This window comes from Nycticebus coucang, chromosome 11, assembly GCF_027406575.1.
Source record: "Nycticebus coucang isolate mNycCou1 chromosome 11, mNycCou1.pri, whole genome shotgun sequence".
NCBI lineage: Eukaryota > Metazoa > Chordata > Mammalia > Primates > Lorisidae > Nycticebus > Nycticebus coucang.
The window spans coordinates 105,129,679-105,151,195 of NC_069790.1; the positions used below are offsets into that span (position 1 = coordinate 105,129,679).

Consider the following 21,517-nt stretch of genomic DNA (forward strand, 5'->3'; position numbering starts at 1 on the left):
TTATAACCTAAGAATAGGGGGAAGGGGAAAAGGGATGGGAAGGAGGGTGGAGGGGGGCAGAGGGAGGGTGATTGGTGGGATTACACCTGCGGTGCATCTTACAAGGGTACATGTGAAACTTAGTAAATGTAGAATGTAAATGTCTTAACACAATAACTCAGAAAATGCCAGGAAGGCTATGTTAACCAGTGTGATGAAAATGTGTCGAACGGTCTATAAAACCAGTTTATGGTGCCCCATGATTGCATTAATGTACAGAGCTATGATTTAATAAAAAAAAAAAAAAAAAAAGAATGAGGTTGATTTAGGCGGATGGGCTTGAGGGGAAGGAACCAAAACAAAAACAAGTGATGAATGTTTGGCCATTAGAAAGTAAAACTGGGGCCAAACTGGAGGATCTTGGATGTCAATCTCAAGAAACTTGACATTTTTATTAAACCTGGTACTGAGGAACCACTGAAGCTGTGTACGTAGGGAGCACTTGTGCTTTGGTGAGACTGGAAAAGCAGGAGTGGAGATGTGCCTGAATTAGGAGGGTGGCAAGGAAAACGGAGGGGAAGGGGTCAATCACGGGCATTGCAGAGGGCAAGTTTGTAAGACTGGCCCACTGGTTGGCTGGAGGGGGCAAGGAAATATAAGAAGAAATACTGGTTGAAATTAGCATTACCTTTACTATGCTGTTACTTGTGGTGTGTGTATGTGTGTGTGTGTGTGTTGCTAAATGTAAATTCAAGAGCTAGCATTTACCCATTAAATGTAATGTTATTTTTGACTCATCATTTCAGTCTATTGAGATATTCTTCGATCTTTATTCTGTCATCAAAAAAAAACAATTTTAGCTGGCTTGTTGCCTGTTGCACAGCGGTTATAGCGTCGGCCACATACACCAAGGCTTGTGGGTTCAAACCGGGCTCAGGCCAGCTAAACACCAATGGTAACTGCAACAGAAAAATAGCTGGGCATTGTTATGGTGGGCACCTGTAGTCTCAGCTACTGGGGAAGTGAAGCAAGAGAATCGCTTGAGCCCAAGAGTTTGAGGTTGCTGTGAGCTGTGACACCACGACACTCTACCCAGGGTGCATGGTGAGACTCTGTCTCAAAAAAAAAAAAAAAAAGAAAGTCTTAGCTATTCCTTCAAATTTCATGTCATTCTCAATTTTATAAGCAGTCTTTTACTTTGTGTTTTATGTTTGTTATTGAAAATATATTCAACAGGACAGTTGAGAATGTGGGGGTTTTCCTCTTGAAACTTCCTTTTAGAATATCTATGTTACATAGTAGTTAATAAGTTTGTATGTTTTTCTAGAAATAAGAACTTAGGCTTTAGCTCAAGGGTAGGCCCTGCAGCTAAAGTTTGAATTCCAGCCTTTCTACCTACTAGTTACATGACCTTGAACAGCTATTCAACCTCTCTGCGTATTTTCCTTATCTGCAAAAGGGGATAATACTAGTCTTTTTCTCAAAGGATCATTCCATAAATGTCAATCTTTTGTAGCTATTTTTAACAAAATAATATACTCTCTAAAACACGATTACCATGTTTTACCAGTACCACAGCCATTCATTATGAAGTAATGTGTAATGTATATAATTATATGTGCTAAACTAATTTTTTCCCAAAATATTAAGGGAATAAAATGTTTTAGCTTATATGGATCGCTTTTGTAATGCTTGAGTTCCAGCTAAAGGTGTGCCCGTCACCCAAACAGTGAGTTTTTGCCCCTCCCCTCCCCCAGTTGATTTTCCCTGTGTGCATGCTATGTGCTGATCAGTTTGTTCCAGTATAATAGTGAGTACGTGGGGTATTTGTTTCTCCATTCTTGAGACACTTAGGAGAATGGTCTCCAGTTTTGATAATGACAATGATGGTGATGATGACAATTGCCTTTACCATTTCCCATGACAATATTTCTATTGTCTATATTTCATCATCTGCTCCCTAAGAGACTTCATTAGATGTCTTGCTGGTATCTTTCCAGTCTTGACCCTCTTAATGCAGCCAACCCTCCCTCATGTCTCCCCAAGATGAGTGTGGACAAACCAGCTGGGGACAGTACTAGGCATTTGTTCAGGTGTCCTCCCTGCCCTTTACTCTTAGGACTCCCTTCTCCCTGCTGAACTATTCCTTAAAGAGTTTCACTTTGGGTAGCTTTCAGATTAGCTTTGGAAAAAACCAAGAGCCAAACTAACTACTTCTTCATTTAAGTCAGTTAGGAAAGGAAAAAGTCATGTGACTTGTTCCTTTTGTGAGATTTTCCTAGTTCCAGTCAGTACCACTGCCTGATTGTCCACAAACTATCTTTAATTGTCTGTTCAGAATTTTCCCTTTAATTCCCAATTCTGTGCATTTCTGTAATCTCCTTTCCTTTTCTTATGAACCTTGGGGCTTTACTGCTAGTCATTCTTCCTTGGGTGTCGAGATGGCTTCAAGATTGTCAGTGGTGCTTCTGTGATTCCAGGCTTTGCATTATCTCAGTCCTTCCATAGCCTTGCCAGAATTTATTATACCCGTCAGAATATTCTTTAATCTCAGTAACTATTAACATAATCAAGCACTCCATCCTTAAAGCAGCTCATTCCTTTGGTTTCTAGGATTTCATTTATTCAACAAGTGTTCGCTGAGTGCTTCTACAAGAGTTTGTAGAGACAGCAGTGAACCAAACAGATTGAATATCTGTATTCATGAGGTTTGCATTCTGCTAGGGATGGGACAGGGGAGATAGGCAATAAATAGATATAGTGGATAAACATATAAGGAATATTAGAAGATAATAAGTAATAGGGAACAAAGAAATGGAGTACTCGGGTGGATAGACTGGAAAGCATGGTTGAGGAGGTCAACCACGCAATTTTAAATAGGGTTCCCTAGGGAGGCCCTGTTGAGTTGATGAAAAGTGTGGAAGAAGTTGAAGGAGTTTGACTGTTCTCTGTTTGCAAAGGCCCTCAGGCAGGATTCTGCAGGACACCTTTCAGGAACAGCAGGGAAGCCAGCATGGAGTAAAGTGAACAAGGAGGAGGATATTAGTGGATGGCCTGGAAGAAACAGAAGGCCAGGCCGTGGGGGGTCCTTGTAGGACACTCTAAGGATGTTGAGTTCTGCTTGGAGAGAAATGGAAACCATTTCAGGGATTGTGACTAGGAACAGTGTTATCTTATATACATTTTAAAATGTAAGTACTGAAAATCAGCTCTCGAGCAGGTGTCCTCAAACTGCAGGCCCTGGAGCCACATGAGGCGGTGTGATTGTATTTGTTCCTGTTTTGTTTTTTTACTTCAAAATAAGATATGTGCAGTGTGCATAGGAATTTGTTCATAGTTTTTTTTTTTTTTAAACTGTAGTCCAGCCCTCCAACGGTCTGAGGGACAGTGAACTGGCCCCCTGTTTAAAAAGTTTGAGGACCCCTGCTAGAGGGACAGGGATAGAAGCAGGGAGACCAGCTAAAGGCTGCTTTATTAATCAGATACAAAATGAAGACAGCATGCACTGTCGGTAGCAGCAGAGATGGTGAGAACCGGTTGAATTCTAAGTGTATTTTGAAGGGACAGCCAACAGAATTCTCTGCCAGATCAGAATAAGGGCATAAGAAAAAGAAAGGCATCCAAAATTACTCTTAAGATTTTCTTTTTTTTTTTTTGTAGTTTTTGGCCAGGGCCAGGTTTGAACCTGCCACTTCTGGTATATGGGGCCGGCGCCCTACTCCTTTGAGCCACAGGCGCCACCCTACTCTTAGGATTTTTTTATTTGAGCAGTGAAAAGATGCGGTTGCCAGCTATTGAGATAGAGGGCACTGCAGATTTGGGGGCAAGCGGTTCAGCATTTAAGTTTCTACTATCAGACAACTATTAAACAGCTTCATGGAGACGTGGAATGGGTAGTTGGATACATGCATCAAAAAGAGGGAGGTCTGGCCTGGAAATAGATGCTTGGCAGCCATTGAACTATAAATGGTATGTGAAATGGTATTTAAAACCATAGGACTAAATGAAATCTCCCTGGAGATTTCCACCTCCCGAGGATCGTACATGTGGCAGAGAAGAGGACAGTCAGAAGTTTCTAAGAGGAGGGAGGAGACGGCAGCAAAGGACACTGAGAAGTGACAGTCAGGAGAGTAGGAGGAGGATCAAGAGAGTGTGATATCATGGAAACCAAGGGAGGCGACGGAGGAGGCGTTCAAGGGGTCGAATGCTGCTCCTGGGTCAGCATTAGAACTCCGCATGGACCGTGGGAGCCTTCAGCAGGTGGAGGCTGTTGGTGACTGTCACGGGAACTGCTTCTGGGCAGTAGTAGAGGTGAAAACCAGACTGGCAAAGACTTAAAGGAGAAGCTGGGAGGAGAGGAATTGTAAATATAGACAAAACTTCTACAGTGAGTTTTGCTGCGAAAGGGAACAGAGAGATGAAGTAGTAGTTGAAGTGAGGTCACATGAAGCATTTTTGTTGTTGTTTTGTTATTTTAAATATTATTTAAAACATTTAGCATAGTAAGTGCATATTTGAATTGGGAGAAAATTATTTGGGAAAGATGGAGACTTGTTGATGTAGGAGAGATAGAGGAAAATTCCTGAAATTGCGTTTTGGCTAGGTGAGAAGGGTGGGAATCTAACGCACAAGGAGAGTGATTGCTTTTAGGAACTTGATGGTTTGGTCACAATCTATCCTTCCTATGGGAATTGAGCTATTTCTCTGCCATTTGTCTTTCAACATTTTGTCCAAATAGCAAACTGTATCTCCCCTGGACCACTTCTGAAACATAGCAATTCCTTTTGACTATTTGACAGACTGTACTCACCAAGAGTATCTTGATTCCTTCCCCCAAGAGATTATATTGCTTTGGTATCCCTCCTGGCCACAGTCTATGAAATGGTGTCCACTTACTGGTGCACTTTGTCAGATCTTAGGGGATTATCTGGGAGTGATCTTCATGGTGGCTGAATTAAAGGCATCAGTTGAATTTATTTCAGGACTGGGGAAAGGAATTCTGTGAGGCTTAGAAGGGGGAATGAATGGAAAGTCATCTTTAAAATTGTTATACAACAATGCACACTCACATGTGCGCACACACACAATATATATGACCCCATGGGGGTTGCATGTTTCCTGTTACTTAATCAGGTTGTATAGGCTTGGAGAGAAAGTGTTCTTATCACATGAATTCGAAGATGCCGAGCGTCCTTACTTCCTCTCTTCCCGTTTATGCTCTCCCCCAGATTGGCACCTGCTGAGGAGTAATTAGGGCAGTCCTAATTTGGACAGCCAAATTCTGATTACACTGAGAGGAAAACAGGAAATGTTCTAGTTTTGCTGCCAGCAAATGACTGACTTAAATAGAAATCCATATACAATTCAAATGATCCAAAATGGTCTAACACTAGGGAAGGAGGAAGGGAGCAGGAAAACATTGCAATCTGATTTTTTCCCATGTGATCCTCAGAAGATAATTCTTACAGAAATGATGGAATCCATAAGCTCACAATGCCCTCTGCTGTGAGTTGGCCTGTTTTCCAAGTTTATCCTGAAAAAAACCTTTTCCAAGTTTACCCTGAGCAGCCACTGGGAGTTCAGTGGGATGGTCAAAAACATGTCACCTTCCTGTGAGCACCTCACTCTGGAGAGAAAGATGATACCGTCTGCACAGAATGATGTCATGTTACATGCTCTGGGTAAAGAGAGGTTTCCTAAAAGGGAAATGAGGGCTACAAGTCTTTTCCTTAATTAGCCACACCCCTTGGGGCTTAAAGGAGAACTCAGCTGTGAATTCTCTGCTGCGCCACGTTAGCAGTCAGGCAGTCAGCCCATTAGTCTGCTGCTCCCAAGCTGAGCACTTCTCTCCCCTGTCTTTCCCTCTTTGTCCTGAGATACAACCAGCAGCATTCTGTGTCCCCAAATAGTAACTTAAAGACTGGAAATCACAGTTTTCTGAAGTTTCTGTCTGTTGCAATTTCGCATCAATTCATTAATCAATTTTTTTTCCCAAGGGTGGGAGGCGAAGGGGGCTGTCTGCATCGTGCTGAGCCTCGAAGAGAATACAAACAAACCCTCTTCTGGTAGAGGCTCCACTGATACAAGATGCAAGCATGTTATTTTTAGGGGAGGTATAACCATCCTCAAGTACACTTTTCACCACTTCCTCATAGAGGAGCTAGAACTCATGCTAGAACATGAAGAAAAAGTCTGATAGGATAAACTTGCAATTGCTTATGGTAGAAATCAGTTCTGGCGCAAGGCTGGGCACCTTGCTGACCCTTGATGTATTTGTTGAATAGTAAGGAAATTTGTGCCAGATTGGACAGGCTGAGCAAGCAGTGGGCTATGTGCGTGGATGGGATGTGTGAGGGGAAGGTCAAGAAATCAGAGTGACTGGAGTGGACCCTGTGGTTGGGTAGGAATGGCAGGAAAGGCAGATTTTTAAAACCTCCCAGAGGCATTAACTGAAAAATCATAGGTTTTACTAAAGAGGATGGAATGATCAAAGTGGTGTTTTAAAAGACCTCACTGGCCCCATTTTGCTAAATAACAGACTGGACACCGGAGGCTGTGGTGTGGCTAGAGGCCAGGGTTCTATAGGGATAAGAGCTCATTTTATAGCCTTTGCCAACTTAACTAACTTTGAACCTCAGAACAGCCAAGGTCATACACCAGGGAAATCCCTCACATGCAAACTCGTTCCAAGTTTGTACTATGCATTCTGATCTGTCCCTCAAAGCTCTGTTGTGTCCCCTGATATGTTCATTTTATTAAATATTGAAAAGGTGCAAAAGAGCATCATAAAATATGTACAGCATCTGTTTCATAAAGGGCATTCAGCAAGTGAACTTTTATTATGTTCGCCTATAATTTATTACATATGACTATTCTGGTATTGCAATTTAAATTTCTTATGTACTATTTGATTATTGGTTCATATGCCTTTCTCTTTCTAAGACACTGTTTTTCAACTATGGGTTTACATCAGAGTGATTAGGAATATTTCAAAACACATACTGGGTTTCCCACACTAGGGCCACTGACATTTTGGGCCTAGGCAATCATAGTTTGAAAATATCCCCAAAGTGATTCGTATGTATGTTACTGGTTAGAAATCACTGGTCTGAACTGCCAACATCTAGAAGTAAATTACTATGTGTTTTTCCACATAGTTATCCCAGCTATCTAGCAACATAGGCCTTTCCCTCTTACTGACCGATCAAGGGGACCAAGGGAAGCAACGTCACTTCCAGTACATGTCAGCTGCCCTTCTAGCCAGATCAGGTGCTGCTGCCCTAAATAGATGTCCTACAAATCTGCAGCAAGCAGCTAGTCCTCGTTTCTCCCACACAACTCAGTCTGCCATGATCAGAACGGAGTCTCTTGAGGTAACCTCAAGGCAAAGTAATAAGGTCCTGGATGAGACTGAAATAAATATTCATTAAAGTACAAAGTCCCTGTGCAAGGGAATGATAGTCATTAGCTTCTCTAGTCTGTCACAACAATGCTGTAAAATTATATTTTCCTACCTCACAGACAAGGAAACAGGTTCAGCAGGTTAATAATGTGGCCAAAGTCACAGAAGGTGAAAGTGATGTGTGTGTTGGAAGCTAAGTCTGTCTGACTTTAAAGCCCAAAGAAGAGGGCGTGAAATTCAAGAGGACCGAGGAAACCTGACGAATGTTTCAGGGGTTTAGAGAGACATTGTAGTAGTTAGGAACATAGATAGACTCCACCACGGTAGGTCTGGGCTCAGGCCACAGTCTCCCTTGCTGACTGGCTGACCACAGCAAGTTCCCAAACTTCAGTGCCTCAGTGTTTCATCTGTCAAATGGGATTAAGAACCGTACCTACCGTACAGGACTGCTGTGAGGATTCAGAGTTAATATATGGAAAACACTTGCAAGTATGGCCAGTCATGGTAAATGCTAAATAAGTGTCAGCCAATATGATTATTTGTTTTTGCTCCTGTTGGTAGTGTTTTATTTAGTTTTTAAATTAACTAATTGACAATATTGTTGATGTTTACTAATAAGATGGCAAAAGAAAGATATTTTTAGGCCCTCTGTTATTTCCCTGGTGTTTTGTGCTTCAATGGTATCATTCTTTCCTTCAGTCTGTTACTTTATTCATTCAACATTTACTTAGCACCTCCAGAAGCCAGCATCATTCTAGGGCTAAGGACAGAGACATGAATCCACTAGGCAAGGTTCTTGCCTTTATGGATTTTAAACTTTAATGGAGGGAGATGGATAATCAAGTGACAAATAAAGTAGCTTTCTCAGTAATAAGGATGATTTAAAGTAATCCTTTAAGTAATAAGGAAATTTAAAAAGATTCCAAATGAGGGGCAGGCAGCTTCAGGAAAGACACCACGAGGATGTGATGTTTGAGCTCCAATTCTGAAGAATGAGCAGGAGACGTGTGATGTGGGGGAAGAGCATTGCAGGCAGAGGAAGGAGCAGTCCAAAGATAAGAACTAGGTTGAATTCGGTTTCATGTAGCCAGAACAGAGTGAGCAAAGAGATTGAATTCAAAGTGAGGTTAGGCAGGTGCAAGGGTCAGATCATTTGGGTCCTTTGGGGGCATACATGAGAAGCACGTGGGAGCCTAAGACACGAGCCCATCGACCCACGAATGGATTAATAAATTGTGGTATATGTACACCATGGAATATTATGCAGCCTTAAAAAAGATGGAGACTTTACCTCTTTTACGTTTACATGAGTGGTGCTGGAACATATCCTACTTAGTAAGGTATCTCATGAATGGAAAAAAAAATATCCAATGTACTCAGTACTATTACGAAACCAATTTATAATCATTCATGCTTTCATATGAAGAATAGATCACAACTATGGCCCAGGATGAAGGAGAGAGGGGGGAGGTCACATCTAGGGAGGGTGAATGGTGGGATCACACCTATGGTGCATAATGCAAGGGTACATGTTGGATCCATTAAGTATAGAGTTTAAGTGTCTTAACACAATATTTAAGTAAACGAGATGAGGTGTATATAACCAGTGTGATGTAAGCGTTCCTAATTCTATATGAAATCAGCACATTGTACCCCATAAATGCATTAATGTATACATGATCTATGTGTTTATGATTTAATTAAAAATAAAAAGATGTACCCATGCTGAGCCCCACTTCAGACTGAAATTGATATACTTTTTAAATTGCTTCCAAGGTGTTTTAATGTGCAGCCAGGATTAAGAACCACTGATGAAGGCTCTCAAGGCCAGAGAATTTGAGTTTTATTCTGCATTCAATGGGAGAACATGCAAGGTTTAATCAAGGAGTTACCTAGTCTTGTATCTTTTTGTAAAGATCACAAGCATATTCAAACACAGAATATATATAAGTTTGCTTATCTTACGAAAAATGTGAACATTCACAGTTTGGACAGATTTTATATCAATTCTTGGTCTACTGCTTTTATCACAATATAATTTTCTTCCTGATCTTTTAAATGTCAAACAGTTGCAACCCTTCATATAAGAACTTGTCTATTTAAAGGTTGTTATTAAATTATCCCCAAGAGTACCTTCTATAAACTCTCAGATTCCAAATCCTTTTTCCCTGGGTCCTCTTGAATTGTTTGTTTCCTACAAACAATTATCCACTGTTACCACCTGTAGTTTAAGTTGTGTGTCCCAAGCTGTCTGACCAGCATCTCATGTGAAGTCAAAGATGATTTCATGTTTCTCTGCTCTTTTCCTGTGTGTTCTGCCCCATCTTAAGGGGTTGTTTGATGTGGATTTTGTGTTTTTGTTTTGTTTTTAATTCAGCCGCATAACAGTAACTCTCATTGTTGCATCCCTAATTGCCATTGGCACCGTGTTGCTGGACGTCTCACTGCAGTTCCGCCTGCTGCAGGGCCAGGTACTCACAGTCTCCGTTAGGCAAGCACAGTTTAATGTGGACCAACCCTGTCCAGGATTCATTTGTGTAGCTCGGTGCTCCTAGTTTTTTGAAGTATCTGAGAGATTCAGTCTGGGAAAGTAAACATCATGCCCTGGCTGTCACCAGATGAATCCAATTAGCCCCACCTGCCCCTGGTTGTTTACCTAATGAAAGACTCAGCACCCCAGCTGTGTCCAGGGACCGTGCCTACTTGCACTTCCCAACTGTTTCAGAGAGGTAGCGATACACATCAGAGCCAGTGGACGCCAGCAGATGTTTTCTGAATGAAATTAATTCGGCTGTATCTCTAAGGTGGACCCTTCTCTCGGCAGCCTTTTCACCTATACCAAAAGGTACACCTATTTTCTTCTTCCTCCTGGGAGCAGGTACAAATAGTTACACAGATGGCTCTGTCTGTGGCCCATTGAGCTGTGAATTAATGAGTAGATTATGGTTCTGGCAGGGATAATTAACCCTCTCATGGAATAATTGTTGGAGACATAGCTTTCCTTTTTTTGAGGCTATGTGAATATGTCCTGGAATTTTGCAAACCACATTATCTGGTTCATGACAAAATCAAAAACTAGTAAATGCAATTGGCCAGGATGGAAACTTGCCACTTGAATGACAATGTCCTTTAGGGTAATTGTATGTTGCTAGTCAATGCCAGTATTTCAAACGAGAATATTTGGGATTGATTTGGGGATTGATTTTCATTCCAACATGAGCTGATATATTTATTGTTGAGGGCAAGGCATAGTAGCAATTTAGTTCATTTGGATTACTATTGTTTAATAAAATGGGATCTATGAATATTAAGTAATAACATAATATTGAATTAATAAATTAAGGCAGTCTTTAAAAATATAGAAGTAAGTAATATGGGTACCTTTATTGTGCTGCCCCACTAAGCTAATTTTTTTGTTCCAACTAGTGATAAAATGGAAAATTCTAGCTCCCCAGAATGTGTAATATCATCTCACAACTACAGCCCTAAACTGTTTCCCGAGCCTTAGAGCAGATGGGAACCAGCATGCATGGGCTCAAAGATTTAGATCAGGGGTGGGGAACCTGGGAGCTTAGGGCCCACATACAGCGTTCTAGAGCCTTACATGTGGCCTTATGACTGAATCCAGATTTTATAGAATGCCTTTATTTTTATTAATACATTTTATCTGCCTTTTATAGTTTTACTTTATTTTTTAAATGAACGTATTTAAAATACCAAAGAATAAAATCAGTTTCAATGAAATAATCCTCCCAGAATGACTGGCAGTTAGACCATTTGTAAGCTGTTAGGGCAAAATTGACAGCTGCTATGCTCATGAGTTAGTTCTAACTTCCCCCACCTGACTGGTGCCTCTACTGCACAAGGCTTGCTGAAGAGAGTTTACCGGGCTGGAGTATGCCAGTCTCTTAACAAATTTTGACAACAGGGCACTGTGTCTCTGTCCAAAGTGGAATTTGTGAATAGTCACAATGCTGGACAGTATTTTTTAATAATGTCTGCATAGTAGCCCATTACGTCAATGAAGATCCAGAGAACACTGAAGGAAGAAAAAGTTTTTTTAATGAGGATTGGGAATTAACAATATTGTCTTGCTTCTGCTGAAGAGAAGATGATTTGCTTGCTTATTGTTCCTGCAATATCAACATTAAAGAAATTCAATGCTAATCAGCATTATAACATTCATAAGTGCCACAAATATTTTAAATTAGAGGGAAAGGAATAAAAGGTTGTATTGCAAAAATTAAAAGATGAAGAGTAAAAGCAAAGACAATTCCTTCAAGCATCAATAAGCCCAGGAAATAATGGCACTGAGGCAACTTATAAAGGAGCTTATATACTTGGGGGGAAAGGGAAGCCATTTAGTGACACAGAATGGGTACAGGCGAAACTTACTAAAGGCAGAATACAAATGTCTACGTACAATAACTAAGAAAATGCCATGAAGGCTACGTTGAACAGTTTGATGAGAATATTTCAGATTGTATATGAAACCAGCACATTGTACCCCTTGATTGCACTAATGTACACAGCTATGATTTAAGAATAAAAAATAATAATAATAATAAAAGTAAAAAAGAAAAAATTGTGAAAGACTGCATTATTGAAGTTGTAGGATGCTTATACCCCAATAATGTTTTCAAAGTACAAACAAGTGCCTCTTTCAAGGAGAACCATAACTGATCAGCAGCATAAATTAGCTTTTGAATTATAACTTCATGCAATACTTCAAAAGGAAAATAGATATTATTCAGTTGCTTTAGATGAACTAGCTGATACTTCTGACTCAGTGTAGTTTCTATACTTCATTTGAGTCATAACAGTTTTCTTTGCTATGAAGAGTTACTTTGGGGCAGCGCCTGTGGCTCAGTCAGTAAGGCGCCGGCCCCATATACCGAGGGTGGCGGGTTCAAACCTGGCCCCGGCCAAACTGCAACCAAAAAAAAGCCGGGCGTTGTGGCGGGCGCCTGTGGTCCCAGCTACTCGGGAGGCTGAGGCAAGAGAATCGCTTAAGCCCAGGAGTTGGAGGTTGCTGTGAGCTGTGTGAGGCCACGGCACTCTACCGAGGGCCATAAAGTGAGACTCTGTGTCTACTAAAAAAAAGAGTTACTTTGGGCACTTTTGCAAACAGAACACAAGAAATAGAAATCTTCAACAACTTTCAAGATAAATGTCAGGAAGTTGGACTAAAGTTGGTTAATATATTGAGTGTATATATAGATAGTGCACCTTCCATGACAGGAAAATATGAAGGGTTGATTGCACAGATTAGAAAATAAAGTTTTTTTAACTCATGTCTTTCCTTTTCATTGTATGTTGCATCACCCAAATCTCTGTCCTAACGCTACTATTTTAAATGACACTTTCCAAACAGTTATAAGTATTGTTAACTATACTTGTGTAAACGCACCATGGCATAGTCAGTTTTGTAACATGCTACAGTTGAACCATGAGGTATTTATTGTGGATTTGCCACATGGATTTATGTGTTGTCTATCACAGTAATAGGTGTTAGCCAAAGTCTCTGTCTGTGAGAACAGGTGCATTTTATGAGCAGAGTCTATGTGAATTATAGAAGGAAGGGTTCTATAGGAATGTGGCATTTCTGTGTGATATCATGTCAAATCAAAACGATCCAAATATTTCTTTGCAAGATAAAACCTAATGTATATATGATATGTGACAAAAAATGCAAGCATTTTGAAAAAAGCTATCTTTTTTCGAAAGGTAATTCAGATGAGCATTTCCCCAGTTAACAAAACTCATCAATGAGTAGGAGGAATCATTTGAACAACATGCACCTGTTACAAACCTATTATTTGAATACTGTGAAGAGATCACTGACTTTGAGAATCACAATGTCACACTCAAATTAGCATAGCAGCCTCACCTATTTGATATCACTAAGGCACCTAAGAGAAATACAGATGGAAATGTTTGAGTTCTCGGTAGATGACATTCTAAAGTCACTGTTTGATGCTAAGAAAGACCCAAGTGAAATATGGAAAAATGCAGTAGAATACCCACACCTTCAGCAACATGCCAGAAAAATGCTCTCTTGCTTTGTGACCACTTATTGATGTGAGTTTATACTCTCCTACCTGACCCAAACCAGGAAGTCCTTAAGGTCACAAATGACTGATACTCATCTAGGAGATCAGCTGAAGCTGTGGACCTCGAATGCATGAACCATTCAGATGCTTTCCAACAAAAAGTAGACACGACACAGTCATTAAAAGATTAGTTAACTTTAAAATTAACAAATAGTTTTATTTTTCCTATTTGTTAAGTACATGGTAGTTTTTTTACAAAATTATGTACATTTTTAAGCATGTCTAATTGACATTCCTTAATGTGGCCTTATTTGATGACAGTTAAATTAATGTGGCCTTCTAAAAGGAAAAGATACCTCACCCCCTGATTTAGATGCTGGAAAAATTAGTTGGGTTTGGGCTTCTAACTCTGGAGCAGAATTTAACCTGTAGTGTGGAACCAAAAACAATTGAATTGCCCAGCAAAATTTTTTTCCAGATACGGACACAAATTTAAATTTTATATTATTTCCAGATCACAAAATTTTTCTTAAAGAAAATGAAATACCTAGGAATATACCTAACAAAGGAGGTGAAGGATCTCTATAAAGAAAATTATAAAATCCTCAGAAAGGAAATAGCAGAAGATATTAACAAATGGAAGAACACACCATGCTGATGGATGGGAAGAATCAACATTGTTGAAATGTCTATACTTCCCAAAGCAATCTACCTATTCAATGCCATTCCTATCAAAATACCAACATCATACTTTCAAGATTTGGAAAAAATGATTCTGCGTTTTATATGGAACCAGAAAAAAACCCATATAGCTAAGGCAGTTCTTAGTAATAAAAATAAAGCTGGGGGCATCAGCATACCAGATTTTAGGCTGTACTACAAAGCTATAGTGGTCAAGACAGCATGGTACTGGCACAAAAATAGAGACATAGACACTTGGAATCGAATAGAAAACCAGGAAATGAAACTACATCTTACAACCACCTAATCGTGGATAAACCAAACAAGAACATACCTTGGGGGAAAGATTTCCTATTCAATAAATGGTGTTGGGAGAACTGGATGTCTACATGTAAAAGACTGAAACTGGACCCACACCTTTCCCCACTCACAATAATTGATTCAAGATGGATAAAGGACTTAAATTTAAGGCATGAAACAATAAAAATCCTCAAAGAAAGCATAGGAAAAACACTGGAAGATATTGGCCTGGGGAAAGACTTCATGAAGAAGACTGCCATGGCAATTGCAACAACAAAAATAAACAAATGGGACTTCATTAAACTGAAAAGCTTCTGTACAGCTAAGGAGACAACAACCGAAGCAAATAGACAACCTACACAATGGGAAAGGATATTTGCATATTTTGAATCAGACAAAAGTTTGATAACTAGGATCTATAGAGAACTCAAATTAATCCACATGAAAAAAGCCAACAATCCCATATATCAATGGACAGGAGACATGAATACAACCTTCTCTAAAGAAGACAGACGAATGGCTAACAAACATATGAAAAAAATCTTCATCATCCCTATCTATTAGGGAAATGCAAATCAAAACCACCCTGAGATACCAACTAACCCCAGCGAGAATGGTTCACATCACAAAATCTCAAAACTGCAGATGCTGGCGTGGATGTGGAGAGAAGGGAACACTTTTACACTGCTGGTGGGACTGCAAACTAGTACAACCTTTCTGGAAGGAAGTATGGAGAAACCTCATAGCACTCAAGCTAGACCTCCCATTTGATCCTGCAATCCCATTACTGGGCATCTACCCAGAAGGAAAAAAAATCCTTTTATCATAAGGACGCTTGTACTAGACTGTTTATTGCAGCTCGATTTACAATAGCCAAAATGTGGAAACAGCCTAAATGCCCACCAACCCAGGAATGGATTAACAAGCTGTGGTATATGTATACCATGGAATACTATTCAGCTATTAAAAAAAATGGAGACTTTACATCCTTCGTATTAACCTGGATGGAATTGGAAGACATTATTCTTAGTAAAGCATCAGAAGAATGGAGAAGCATGAATCCTATGTACTCAATTTTGATATGAGGACAATTAATGACAGTTAAGGTTATGGGAGGGGGAAGGAAAAGCAGAGAGAGGGAAGGGGGGGTGGGGCCTTGGTGTGTGCCACACCTTCTGGGGACAAGACATGATTGCAAGAGGGACTTTACCTGAAAATGCAATCAGTATAACCTGGCTTATTGTACCCTCAATGAATCCCCAACAATAAAAAAAAAAAAAGTCATTTAAAAATGTCAAAAACATTGTTAGCTTACAGGACATACCAAGACAGCTGATGGGCAAATCTGGCCCAAGGGCCATAATATGCCCTCCTATAGTATGTGGCAAAGTGCCAATTGTGAACTTACAGATGATTAATGTAAAGCCAGGGTTTTCCTCGTTTCCTTTCCAAAGGGAGAGATCATTGTACGCTGACATAGTCAACAAATTCTTCCCAGAGAAAGCGAGTTTTTGAGGAGAATTCCAAATAATAAATCACCTAGGAATAAGTGGAATAGAAGGGGAAGGCTTGTCGATAATCTCTTGCTCATTTAGTTCATTTATTTTATGAGTCAGGACTTTTTATGTTGGATTTGTTCATAAGACTATACCCCTGATTCATTATTCTTAGTTGTGTTGACTTCAGAGAGGTACGGTGAAGGTCATGATACACAGTGATCTGTGATTTTGTTAAAGGCCAAATGACTTGCCAGCTCATCTATATTTAGTATAGAGACAAAAAGGAAACCACTAAAATGAATTCAGTGCATTACGTTATCAGTCTAGACTCCTAACTTAAGAGGGCTTATTTTTATCTCTAGTTCAGTTCTGACATACTTAGCAAATATCAGGTATTGTGCTAGGCACTGGAGGCATAAAAGCTAATAGAAATCAATTCTAAAGCTTCTGCACAGCTAAGAACACAGTAAGCAGAGCAAGCAGACAGCCCTCAGAATGGGAGAAGATATTTGCAGGGTATATCTCTGACAAAGGTTTAATAACCAGAATCCACAGAGAACTCAAACACATCAGCAAGAAAAAAACAAGGGATCCCATCGCAGGCTGGGCAAGGGATTTGAAGAGAAACTTCTCTGAAGAAGACAGGCGCACGGCCTTCAGACATATGAAAAAATGCTCATCATCTTTAATCATCAGAGAAATGCAAATCAAAACTACTTTGAGATATCATCTAACTCCAATGAGACTAGCCTATATCACAAAATCTCAAGACCAGAGATGTTGGCGTGGATGCGGAGAAAAGGGAACACTTCTGCACTGCTGGTGGGAATGCAAATTAATACATTCCTTTTGGAAAGATATATGGAGAACACTCAGAGATCTAAAAATAGATCTGCCATTCAATCCTGTAATTCCTCTGCTGGGCATATACCCAGAAGACCAAAAATCACAACATAACAAAGATATTTGTACCAGAATGTTTATTGCAGCCCAATTCATAATAGCTAAGTCATGGAAAAAGCCCAAGTGCCCATCGATCCACGAATGGATTAATAAATTGTGGTATATGTATACCATGGAATACTATGCAGCCTTAAAGAAAGATGGAGACTTTACCTCTTTCATGTTTACATGGATGGAGCTGGAACATATTCTTCTTAGTAAAGTATCCCAAGAATGGAAGAAAAAATACCCAATGTACACAGCCCTACTATGAAACTAATTTGGGACTCTCACATGAAAGCTATAACCCAGCTACAACTTAACAATAGGGGGAAGTGGGAAAGGGGAGGGGTGGGTAGAGGGAGAGGAATCGGTGGGATCACACCTGTGGTGCATATTACAGGGGTATTTGCGAAACTTGGTAAATGTAGAATGTAAATGTTTTGGCACAGTAACTGAGATAACGCCGGAAAGGCTATGTTAACCACTGTGATAAAAATGTGTCAAATGGTTTATGAAGTGAGTGTATGATGCCCCATGATCATATCATTGTATACAGTTATGATTTAATAAAAAAATTAAAAAAAAAAAAAAGAAATCAATTCTACCCTCAGAGGATCAGAGGACTCATCATACAGCATGGGGTCCCAACTTGTAAAATCATGTAGTAGGACCGGTGAGAATAGAGGCTGGCAAAGATGGAGGTTGTCACCCTTGGGTGTACATGTGAATCACATAGGAACTTTAAAAAATTCTGTTGCCTGGGTTCTACCCCACAGAGATTCTGTCTTATGTGATCTTGGCTATGGCCTGGGCATCTGGATTTTTCAGCAGCTCCCCAAGTATACGGTACGTACAGTCAAGGTTGAAAACCTCTGGTATAAGGATAGAAGGAATAAGAGAGAAGACCCAGTTGTACCAGGGGAGGAGCCAGGGCAATAGTTGATTGATAAGCAGCAAATGAGGATGATGAGGAAACGCTTTTTAGGCCAAGATAACCCCAAAGCAGGAAACAGTGTAACCCAGTTAAAAAATCTTTAAAATATTCATTATGGATAGGGCATACAAGACACACAGGCAGGGGTGTGTCTAGGAATAGTGAGCAAAGACAAAGGAGGAAAGTAACTGTAGGAGATGAAGCTGAAAAAAATAAATGTTCATGCCTTGCTTGGTCTGATCTTGGTCTTATGGGAATTAAGAGTCACTGAAGAGTTTTAAGAAGGGGCATAACGTGATTATCCTTGTAATTTAGAGAAATGACTCTTCTGACTGGTGTGGTGAGTTGGACTGATGGTCTTATAGCTGCAGGGAAGAAGCTCATTTACAAGGTTATTGCCAAGTCCAAGAGAAAAGCAATGTGTGTTTAAATATGGATTAATAGCAGCGACCTGGACAGAAATGACAGAATTATAAAATATTAAGGAGGTGGAATTGGCAGGATGTGGTGACTGTGAGTTATCAGGGTGACTGTGTTTGTGATTTGAATAATTGGATAGCTGAACAGGAAATACTAGATGTTTAGTGGGGGAGAAAGATGATAAATGAATAGTGAGTAGGGCGCCAGCCCCATATGCCGAGGGTGGCGGGTTCAAACCCAGCCCCGGCCAAACTGCAACCAAAAAATAGCCGGGCGTTGTGGCCGGCGCCTGTAGTCCCAGCTGCTCGGGAGGCTGAGGCAAGAGAATCGCATAAGCCCAAGAGTTAAGAGGTTGCTGTGAGCCGTGTGACGCCACGGCACTCTACCCGAGGGCGGTACAGTGAGACTCTGTCTCTACAAAAAAAAAAAGACTCATTTTAACTTAAAATGCTGGTGAACTTTGAAGGAAGTTCTCCAGTAAATCTTTGGATATACAAGTCCAAGCCTTGGAAGAGAAATGCCGCTTAACTCCCCGCTCCTTCAAGTGTAGAGATAATTTGGGAGTCATCACAATATAGGTGGATCAAGTCTAGCAAGAAGAGGTTATAGCTTGAATGAGAAATGATAAATCCTATGGAACACAACATTTAAAGTGTGGGCAGAGGGAAAGAGCCATCATTTTAGCTAAGAAAGAGGATGGCAGGAGTACAACCAAAAGAAAACAATGTTGAGGAAAGCAAAGGAGTAATATTTCCAGAAGAGAGAAGGCAAGAATACTGGATGCTTTAGAATGGTCGAGGAGTGTGAAGAATAAAACACGCCTGTGAGTGGGTGGAGCGATTTCATTGGAATGGTGATTCTAAAACACTGATTGCATTTGTTTTAAGACTGGATTTTGACTTCCTCTCAAAAGTGTGTAATAAATAGATTGAGGGAGCCTTTCCTTGCTCTGAACATATAGAAACTCGAGGAAAACATTTATAGCTTATAAAATATTTTAAATTTTCAATCAAACTCAAAAGGAAGAAAAAGGATTCTCCAGAAGCCATGAGTGAAAGAGGAATTAAAAGCCATACAAACAAGCAAATGCAGGGTTGGAGTGGCCCACAAAGCTATAAGGACCACATATAGAGGTCAAAAGGGGGCTAGCATTTTAACATCTGCCAGGCAAGGAGGGAACTTTCTGCAGAAGTTATGCAAGGGACTGTTCTGCCCACGAATGGAACCAGGAAAACTGTAACCTGAGAATGAGCCATCCAGCTTTCAGTAGAAAAGTAGCCCCTAGGAGAAATCAGAATCCCACACATGATTTTACCCATCTACTATTTTTTAGAAAATGTTCCTTTACTATGTTTTTCATTTCTTGATTTTCTATTTGGCTCTTTTAGAAATGTTAAAAAAATGTATGTTACATCTACATTTATAGCATAATACATTTAAGTGGGGACCTCAGTTTTTACTACTTGTGTAGGGAGAGGAAACTTTAAGCAAAAAAAAAGACCCAAAAGAAGCAAATGCAAACCTCCTGATAGTGACATCTCAGAAACTCAGGACAAATGTGAGATTTCTGCAGAGGACAAGTCCCACTGCAGTAGAGCTTCCAGACCAAAATAGCAGACTGCATGAGAAAATGCACTGTCATTCAAAAAGAAGGCAAACACAACAAACAGGACACTTGACATCCAAACAACTACCCAAGAACATGCCGCATAAAAGGAACCTTAGAGTCATGTTTTCTAAAATGTTCAAAGAGACGATACAAGAGCAGGACATTTTGGAGGGGAAAAGCCAGTGGATTTATAAAAGAGCCAAATAGGAAATCTAGAAAGGAAAAATATAGTAACTGAACATGTTCCAAAAAGCAGTAGATGGGTTGAATCATAGAGTAGACCTTGCAGAGAGATTTCGTGAATGGAATAATTGAATAAGAGGTGAGAAAGTGCAGTCAGGTAGTGCAGGCTGTCATTTGATGAGAGCCTTTGAAGGAGAGAGAGGAGCTTATTAGAGAAGAATGCTGGGTCAAGAAAGAATCCTTCATTCCTTGTTTTTAGAAAATTAACAGAATTGAGAAATACTAAAAATACAGGACAAAGAGGAGATAAGTGAAGGAGAAAGGATCCCTAAAAGCCTAAGTAGAAAGATTACTAGAAATGAATGAGTATGAAACACATTTGAACATATTTCTCTTGGGGGTGCAAGGTACATTGTTTAAAAGTATATAAATCAGTTCTCCTCCTTTCTCTGTCAGATAGGAAGGATGTAGGGCATAAGCAATGAGGCAACACCAGAAAAGTGAAAGGTTTAAAAAGTAGCCACTAAGGGCAGCACCTGTGGCTCAATGGATAGGACGCTGGCCCCATATACCGAGGGTGGCGTGTTCAAACCAGCCCCAACCAAACTGCAACAACAACAACAACAACAAAAAAAAAATAGCCGGGCGTTGTAGCGGGTGCCTGTAGTCCCAGCTACTCAGGAGGCTGAGGCAAGAGAATCGCCTAAGCCCAAGAGCTGGAGGTTGCTGTGAGCTGTGACGCCACAGCACTCTATCAAAGGCATCAGAGTGAGACTCTGTTTCTAAGAAAAAAATAAATAACCACTAAGAGAAATGGGGAGAGGGAACTAATCAAAGACAGGTAGAAGGAATTTCAGAGAACAGCGAGGGTCCACCTGCAATGGAATATTATGAATCTGAGGTGCTGCCATTTACCCAGCAATGCAAGAAGGAGATAGTACAAGGTAGATTGTGGAACTTTTGAACTATGAACATTTAAAACCTATCTACCTATCAGCAATGCAAGAATGAGGTAGTACAAGGTAGATTGTGGAACTTTTGAGAGGAAGTCAAAATCCAGTCTTAAACCAAATGCAATCAGGGTTTTAGAATCACTATTCCAGTGAAATCACTCCACCCACTCATGGGTGGTATTGCAGAACAGATGCCAGGAAATTAAAAAGAAGAAATGGAAGGTACCAATGGATTGAAAGATTGAAGGAAAGACAGTTCTATAGTCTAATTTTTGTATCTTTGACCACAGTTGCTATTAGAAATTTTTTGCTTAGAGTGAGTTAGAAGAATTCCAGAAATCAGCCATAATTCTCTTGTTTATTCCAGTTTATTTTATGAAAATTAGAGCAGTGAGGCTCCCTACAACATGACATGATGTTACTTTGAGTCAGACAGTCATAAGTCTGGGTTTGCAGTCTTCAACTTTTTTTGTCTGTAAACATTAATTATCTATTGAGTCAAGGAGGTTTTATGAGACATTCACACATGCAGTGTGTGTTGTTCATCTGGTAGTACATA

The 21,517-nt window shown here is 40.0% G+C and overlaps 1 protein-coding gene across 1 annotated transcript in view; it reads left to right on the forward strand.

The window, feature by feature from the left end:
* EXOC4 (exocyst complex component 4) overlaps positions 1–21,517 on the forward strand; it is an 849,353-nt gene that overhangs the window by 670,516 nt on the left and 157,320 nt on the right. The window lies entirely within an intron of this gene.